This window comes from Mandrillus leucophaeus, unplaced genomic scaffold (assembly GCF_000951045.1).
Source record: "Mandrillus leucophaeus isolate KB7577 unplaced genomic scaffold, Mleu.le_1.0 Scaffold183, whole genome shotgun sequence".
NCBI classification, from domain to species: Eukaryota; Metazoa; Chordata; class Mammalia; order Primates; family Cercopithecidae; genus Mandrillus; species Mandrillus leucophaeus.
The window spans coordinates 2,977,121-2,985,564 of NW_012101843.1; the positions used below are offsets into that span (position 1 = coordinate 2,977,121).

The window sequence follows — 8,444 nt, forward strand, 5'->3', positions numbered from 1 at the left end:
TCCTTGACTTTTAAGTGTTTAACCCATTAAGTAAAATGTATTCTTGCGTCTGGATGAGAAAACCATCTTCTTCCGTCTTCTTGTCTCCCACTCTTGGAAGCTATATTAAGCTTATAGATGCCTGAAGCCACTTACATCAACAGTCTCTTTAGGAGTCCCTACCCAGAGAAGCTACACTGTAGCCATAAAAGAAAGTTATGCTGGAGCCATGTCCTGACAGATAGGCATTAAGTGTCAGCTCCACATGCTGAGACAGCCACTTATCTGTCCCTCACTTTGTCTTCTGTCCCCTGTCAGTGACCCCTTTCTGGTTACAGACATCAGGTGTCTTCTTTAAGAATCTCAGTCGCCCCTTGCCCTGGGAAGACTGCATCTCAGGCCAAAGTGGCGAACAGAACCTTCATTCTTCAATCATTAATTCACAAGCATGACAGAGCTCCTCATGCATGTTAGGCACTGGAAACTCAGATAAAGGGGACGTTGCAGAGGGGTTTCCCTCTTCCTCCCCCTAGGGTAAGGGACCGTTTCCCTACAATTGTAAATCCACATCTTTCTCATGCCCAAAAGCTTACGGGACATTTCCACCTGGATAGCCCTCTTCCATTCCAAATTTAGTGCGCCTAAGGCCAAATTCATCATCTTCCTCCTGACATTCATTTGCCACTCCCATTCTCCAGGCATCAAGGCCACAAACCCTGGAGCCATCCTGGATTCTTCTTGTCCCTCACTCATTCCATCTAACCTTCCAAGAAAGACCTGTGAGTTCTTCCTTCACACGTCTGCATTTATTCCTTCATTATCATTGTCACACCAATTCAGGACCTTGTAATAATCTCCTGACTGGTTTCTGTGCTTAATCTGCTCTACACACCACAAGTTGTTTAGCTCAGGCTGCCTACTTGAAAACCTTACAGTAACTTTCCTTTGCTTATAAGATAAGATCCATAGACTCTAGCATGCCCTCTGCACCTTCCATAACCTGAATGCAACCATCTTTCCAGCCCTACTTTAACTTCCTCACACACATCTTCAGCTCTAGTTGGATTGGTTCATTCCGTTTTCCACAGTCATACCTTGTATGCTTTTCTGTCATCTTGCATCTTTTTTTTTTTTTTTTTTTTTGAGACAGAGTTTCACTCTTCTGTTGCCTAGGCTGGAGTGCAATGGTACAATCTCAGCTCACTGCAACCTCCACCTCCCAGGTTCAAGTGACTCTCCTGCCTCAGTCTCCAGAGTCCAGAGTAGCTGGGATTACAGACATGTGCCACCGTGCCCAGCTAATTTTGTATTTTTAGTAGAGACGAGGTTTCACTATGTTGGTCTCGAACTCCCAACCTTAGGTGATCTGCCCACCTTGGCCTGCCAAAATGTTGGGATTACAGGCATTGGGAGCCACAGTGCCCAGCCATCTTGCTTCTTTACTTATTGTGTCCCCACACCTGTAATGTCTTTCCTTCCATTTCTATCAAAATCGTATTCCTCTGGGTTTCTGTGGTTGGGGAAGTAGGAACATCCTGCTGGGCTCCTGGTGGTTTCTGTCTGCTCTGCAGCACAAAGCCCTTTCCCCACAGTACCTCAATGCAAGCTTGAATAACAAAGGCAATTTTTTGGCCAGGTGTAGGGTCTCATGCCTATAATCCTAGTGCTTTGAGAGGTCAAGGCAGGAGTATTGCTTGAGCCCAAGAATTTAAGACCAGCCTGGCAACATAGGGAGACCTCATCTCAAAAAAAAAAAAAATAATAAGATAAAATAAGTCAGGCATGGTAGTGTGTGCCTTGAATCTGGGAGGCAGAGGCTGCAGTGAGCCATGGTCGTGCCGCTGCCCTCAAGCGTCAGTGACAGAGCAAGACTCTGTCTCAAAAACAAACAAACAAGCAAACAAACAAAAAAGCTAAAAGGAAAAAGAAAGGCAGTTTGAGCAATTTTTCCTAAGCCATGGCATATCAGTTATACAGAAATACTGCTTTGGGAAACAGTAGTCTTCAGGTGATCCTAGATGAGCTCATACCGTCTCAACAGACCACCTACAAATTCTACTTCAGTTTGATAAGGCTATAACTTCAGCATTGGCTCAGAGGGTTAGGAGCAGAGTCAATTTCAGGAGCTTTCTAAATACGTACAGATTCTGTGATAATCTGTGGACTTTTGTATTGAATGATGTTGAATTCAGAGAGGTGACAGAACTTATTAAAGTGGATGAAGCAAAAATAGTAGACAGTGATGGTAAAAATACTGGCTCCAATACTACAGAATGATGGGGGAAAATGGGTTTTTAATGCTGTCTTCTGTTATTATTCATCACTCTTTGAAGAGAAGCAGAGAAGAAACTTAAAACAAATTATTTTAGCATTGTAGAAATGACTATACTGTGCTCTCCCAGAGAATTCCAGTAGGAAGAAACTTGTAACTCATAGCCTCTTACACGTTACCTTTATTATACAGCATGAAAAGAAAACATAACATTTAAAAAATGACAATTCAAAAGTTGTTGGCTTCCTAAGAATATTCTTCAATAAACTCCTTTTAAAACTTAAAAAAAAAATCGTATCCATCCATCAAGCCCCATCACCCATATCCAATCTGTTTGGAGTCTCAAGAAGGGCCAGCCACGATGGCTCACGCCTGTAATCCCAGCACTTTGGGAAGCCTCGGTGAGCGGATCATTTGAGTTCAAGAGTTTGAGACCAGCCTGGTCAACATGGTGAAACCACCATCTCTACTAAAAATACAAAAATTAGCCGGGCCTGGTGGTATGCACCTGTAGTCCCAGTGACTCAGGAGGCTGAGGTAGGAGAATTGCTTGAACCCAGGAGGCAGAGGTTGCAGCAAGCCGAGATCATGCCACTGCACTCCAGCCTGGGCAACAGAGCAAGATTCTGTCTCAAAAAAAAAAAAAATACTCTCTAATAAATAGCGTCTCTCTCTTCTCTGCCCAGAGTTAGAGAAATAAACCGAAGAGTAAATACGGCGGCCAAGAGATTAGCTTTACCGATAGAGAAGTGTTAAGGACTTAATCCAGTGTGAGGGCCAAATGGACCTGCATCCAAACTACAAGAGAAGACAGAGATCCACTCACCCACCCACTCCTGGGCAGCACTCCCAGCTCCATCAACGCCAGGAGGACCTGCAGAGAATTCTTCTCTGTGGCAGCTCACTCTTAAGAGGAAGAAGAAGGGCTGAGACAAACTCCTTTCTAGGAAGGAAACACTGGGATTGAGGAAAACACCTTCCATGCTCTCAAGATCTGTTCCTAAGAACCGATACCAGCTTTCTGTTCTCAAGTATCTGACACGTACATCCACTTTTCTCCTCCAATCCCGCCATGATCTGCTGCCTGGATCAGTATAACTGCCTACAGTTGATCTTTTGCAACTACTCCAGAGCCCTACAACCAATCATTCCCCACACTGTGGCCAGAATAATGTTTCTGTTTTGTTTTTTGTTTTGCTTTGTTTTGAGACAGGGTCTTGCTCTGTCGCCAAGGCTGGAGCGCAGTGGTGTGATCGCGGCTCACTGCAGCCTCAGCCTCCAGGGCTCAAGTGATCTTCCCGCTTCAGCCTCCTGAGTAGCTGATACTACAGGCACACACCAACACACTCGGCTAAATTTTGTATTTTTTGTAGAGACAGGGTTTCATCATGTTGCCCAGACTGGTCTTGAACGCCTGACCTCAAGTGATCTGCCAGCTTTGGCCTCTCCAAATGCTGGGATTACAGGCATGAGCTGACATGCCTGACCTATTTGGTTATTCTATTTTTTTTGTTTGTTTGTTTATTTGGCTGGTTTTCTTTTTTTGAGATGGAATCTTGCTCTGTTGCCAAGGCTGGAGTGCAATAGCATGATCTCAGCTCACTGCAACCTCCACCTCCCAGGTTCCAGTAATTGTCCTGCCTCAGCCTCCCAGGTAGCTAGGATTACAGGTGTGTGCCACCATGCCTGGCTAATTTTTGTATTTTTAGTAAAGATGGGGTTTTACCATGTTGGCGAGGCTGATCTCAAACTCCTGAGCTTGTAATCTGCCCACCTCAGCCTCCCAAAGTGCTGGGATTACAAGTGTGAGCCACTACACCTGGCTTGTTTTTTTTTAAATTTAGACAGGGTCTCTCTTGCCCAGGCTGGAGTGCAGTGGTGTGATCATGGCTCACTGCAGCCTCAAACTCTTGGGTTCAAGTGATCCTCCTGCCTCAGCCTCCAAAGTAGCTGGGACTCAGGCATGTGCCACCACGCTCAGCTTATTTATTTAGTTTATTGATTGATTGATTGATTGATTGCAGAGACAGGATGTCATGATGCGGCCCAGGCTAGTCTCAAATTCCTGGGCTCAGGCGCTCCTCCCTCAGCTTCCTAAAGTGCTGGTATTACAAGCATGAGCCATTGTGCCTGGCCAGGATATGTTTTTAATATGCAAATATGATCATTTCTCCTCTTATTAAATCCCTTCAGTAGATTCTCATTCCTCTTGGGATCAAGAGCCAAGTCCTTACCAGGGCCCACTAGATCCTGGTGGTCTGGCTCCAGTCTTCTCCCCTCCCTGTCATTTTTGCTCCGCACACACAGAGCGTTTCTCATTGTTTAAACCGCCATGCTGACTCCTACCTCAAGAACTTTGGACGTACTGTTCCCTTTGTCTGTAATGCTCACTCCCCTCTCTCTTTCCTTTCTTTTTTCTTTTCTTTTGTGGCCTGGTTAGCTCCTACTTATCTACAGATCTTAGCTCCCACATCCCCTCCATAGGGAAGTCTTCCCTGACCCCATAGGCCCCCGTAGGCCCCTCTACTTCCTTCAGATAATTTAGCAGGTGGTATAATTATATGATTGTATGATCATCTAGTTAATATCTTTTCCCCTATAGGTTCTCATCAGAGCCACAGATGATGTCTGTTTTGCCCACTGTTGTGTTCCTTAGCAATTGGCACGGAACTCAGTCCAGTCCTCAGAGACACCCAATAAATATTTATTGAGAAAACAAAAGGCCAACTAGATTCAAACTTCCTCTGTTAAGCCAGACTTCTTCTCCGCCTCCTCTGAAATCCTACGGCACTTGAGATCCCACCATTCATGTACACGGCATTTGTGGCAACTGCCTGATAGTGGCTGATAGCCATGTCTTATCTCCCCAGCTAGACTGCCAGTAGCTGTGGGCCAGGGATCATGGCTTCCACGTGACTGTAACTCTCACAACGCCTAGCCCAGCTCCCACCACTTGATGTGCACACAATAACAATTTATTCAAAGAGTTAATAAAGATGTTGGCTTTTCTTTCTTGGTCTGTAGCAGTGTTGGTGGTGATGGAGGGAAGTTATAATTCCCTGATGCTTGGGAATGCAATAGAGACTGCGTTTTATAGGGCAGAACTAGGAAAGGATATTAGAATGTTGTGTCCTTTTATTGCAAGAACACTTTCTCTGCCAATTTGCTTGGCAAAGCAAAGCAAGCCTTTTCTGTAAACACAGCAAACTAGTTCTAATTTTATGCAAAAAGAGGCAACTATAACCAAAAAGCTGAATAGCCACAGAAAATGAACTGCTTTTACTTATTCATTTGAGTTATATTTTATTAAATTTTGTTTGCTAATGACCACATACATTCTAATCACAATTGGAACGGTTTCAACCCACAACTTTTCACTCATCTTCAGAGTAGAAGATATGAGGGTAAGATTGTCAGAAATGTGGAATTCACAGGCCAGAAGGGAGGAGATAGACAAACACTAAATGACCAGATCTCTTTCTGGGACACATTGGGCAGGGCCTGTTTGCAGGGAAAGTGCAGAGATCCTAGGGTCAGGTTAAGCATGTGCTCCAAAGCATGGTTTTCTGACAGTGCTGAGTCAAAGAAGAAAGATGCAGACATTGCCTAAGGACATCAGAAGATACTGGATGTGAGGGATAAGGAAAGCAAATAACTAGATGGAGAGTGAGGCGGTTGCCTGGCAGAATGAGGGAATGGTGTCAGGAACAAAGTAAAGCAAGGGCAACGCCCTTGTGATGTAGTAAACCAAGTTCTTAAATTTGGGATGTCCTTAATTCAGACCCAGGTAGCAGGAAAGCTGGAGTTCCTCCAGTGTTCCAGGACAGGCCATGAATAGTGGGCTTCTGCTTCATCCCTGCCTTTGAGAAGCTTACAATCTGGTTATTCACAGACAGCCAAAACCACAACTGACTTTAAGGGAAGATAGTAAAGTACACAGAGTGCTGTGGTTTGAATGTTTGTCCCTATCCAAAGCTCATGTTGAAATTTAATTGGCATTGTAATGGTATTGGGAGGTGGGACCTCTAAGAGGTGTTTAGATCACAAGGGCCCCACCTCAAGAATGGGCTAATGTTGTTATCAAGGGAGTAGGTTTGTTATTATGGGAGTGGGCTTGCCTATCCCTTGCCCTCTCTTTTTGCCTTTCCACCATGTGACACCTTCTGCCGTGCTGTGATGCAGCAAGAAGGTCCTCACAAGATGCCAGCCCCTTGACACTGGACTTCCGAACCGTGAGCCAATAAATGTATATTCATTACAAATTACCCAGTCTGTGGTATTCTGTTATAGCAGCACAAAATAGCTGAGATGCATAGGAACACACATGCCCTGAGGCATATTCCAAAGCCTACAATACAGGGTGAACTGTGAAGAGACTGTGTCAGAATGGTGCTGGGACAGGAATGTGGAACTAGAGGGCTAGAGGTTAGGGAAGCCGTCATATGTTATACCTTTCCCCCTTATTCATTAGACCTGGTTCCCTCCTTGTCTAACCCATTTCACTTGCTATCTTGTGGTTTCCACCAGGCAACCACATACCTTCATAGGTGCTGCCTTCTGAGCAGGGCTTTCTTTTCTTTCTTTTTTTTTTTTTTTGGAGACAAGGTGGAGTGCAGTGGCACAATCTCAGCTCACTGCTATCTCCGCCTCCCAGGTTCAAGCGATTCTCCTGCCTCAACCTCCCTAGTAGCTGGGATTATAGGCATGCGCCACCATGCCTGGCTAATTTTTGTATTTTTAATAGAGGCAAGGTTTTACCATGTTGGTCAGGCTGGTCTCAAACTCCTGACCTTGGCAGGGCGCGGTGGCTCATGCCTATAATCCCAGCACTTTGGGAGGCCAAGGTGGGTGGATCATGAGGTCAGGAGATCGAGACCATCCTGGCTAACAAGTGAAACCCCATCTCTACTAAAAATACAAAAAATTAGCTGGGCGTGGTGGCAGACACCTGTAGTCTCAGTTACTTGGGAGGCTGAGGCAGGAGAATGGTGTGAACCCGGGAGGCGCAACTTGCAGTGAGCCGAGATTGCACCACTGCACTCCAGCCTGGGCGACACAGCAAGACTCTGTCTCAAAAAACAAACAAACAAACAAAAACTCCTTACCTCGTGATCCACCCACCTCGGCCTCCCAAAGTGTTGGAATTGCAGGCATGAGCCACTGCGCCTAGCCTGAGCAGGGTTTTCTTTGAAGCCCTGCTTCTGCACTTACCCTTGGCTCCATGCTTTATATCCTGGAGCCAGACCCTCCATCTCCAAGCTTAGGCCAAACCAACTCATGTTGGGTAAGAACTTTGCACTTGTAGAGCCTCTGTGCCAGTGATACTGAGTTCTCTACTGTTCAAAGTGAGTTAAACAGACACATTCTTACTTTTTGGAAGTGCATAAGCTAAAACAAACAAACAAAGGACAGAGAAAAGGCAGACATAGACAAGACCTCAACAATTGACTATGTACTGGAGAAAAAGGCAGTGGAAAGATTTATATTGTGAAACTCAAAGGGGTTGTCATTAATGATGTTTCCTGTCCACATTCCCTTATTTGCTCAAAGACTCAAACATCACCCGTATGTGATGACTCCTAAATCTGCCTCCAGGTGAGCTACCTTACTCAACTTCCAAGTGGAAATCTTTCACTGTGTCTGGTACATCTCTGCTTAAATATCTCACTTTTAAAGACGGGAAGTTCCCAGCTGAACTCATTGCTCTTGTTGCTAGCTACATCCACCTTTCCTAGTTTTTCCTCTCTGTGTTCCTGTACCTATACCAATCATAGACATTGTTGTAGCACTTTGCAGATTATAACACCTGTCCTCTCACTTTAACTCATTAATTTCCCCAACTGCTTGGGCTTGAAAGCATAGCATCCACACTGACTCTGATTTCTCTTCCATCCCTTTCTTCACATTTTTAACCTATGTACTTGGTTTAATCTACAAATAGTGTGATTTTTTTTTTTTTTTTTTTGAGGAAAAAAAAACTTTCTTATTTATTTATTTATTTATTGAGATGGAGTCTCACTCTGTCACCCAGGCTGGAGTGCAATGGCATGATCTCGGCTCATTGCAACCTCTGCCTTCTGGGTTTAAGGGATTCTCCTGCCTCAGCTTCCCGACTAGCTGGGATTACAGGCACGTGCCACCATGCCCTGCTAATTTTTGTATTTTTAGTAGAGATGGGGTTTCACCATGTTGG

The 8,444-nt window shown here is 44.8% G+C and overlaps 1 pseudogene; it reads left to right on the forward strand.

The window, feature by feature from the left end:
* Positions 1–1,936: 1,936 nt before the first annotated feature.
* Positions 1,937–2,256, forward strand: LOC105538006 (annotated as a pseudogene).
* Positions 2,257–8,444: the final 6,188 nt, after the last annotated feature.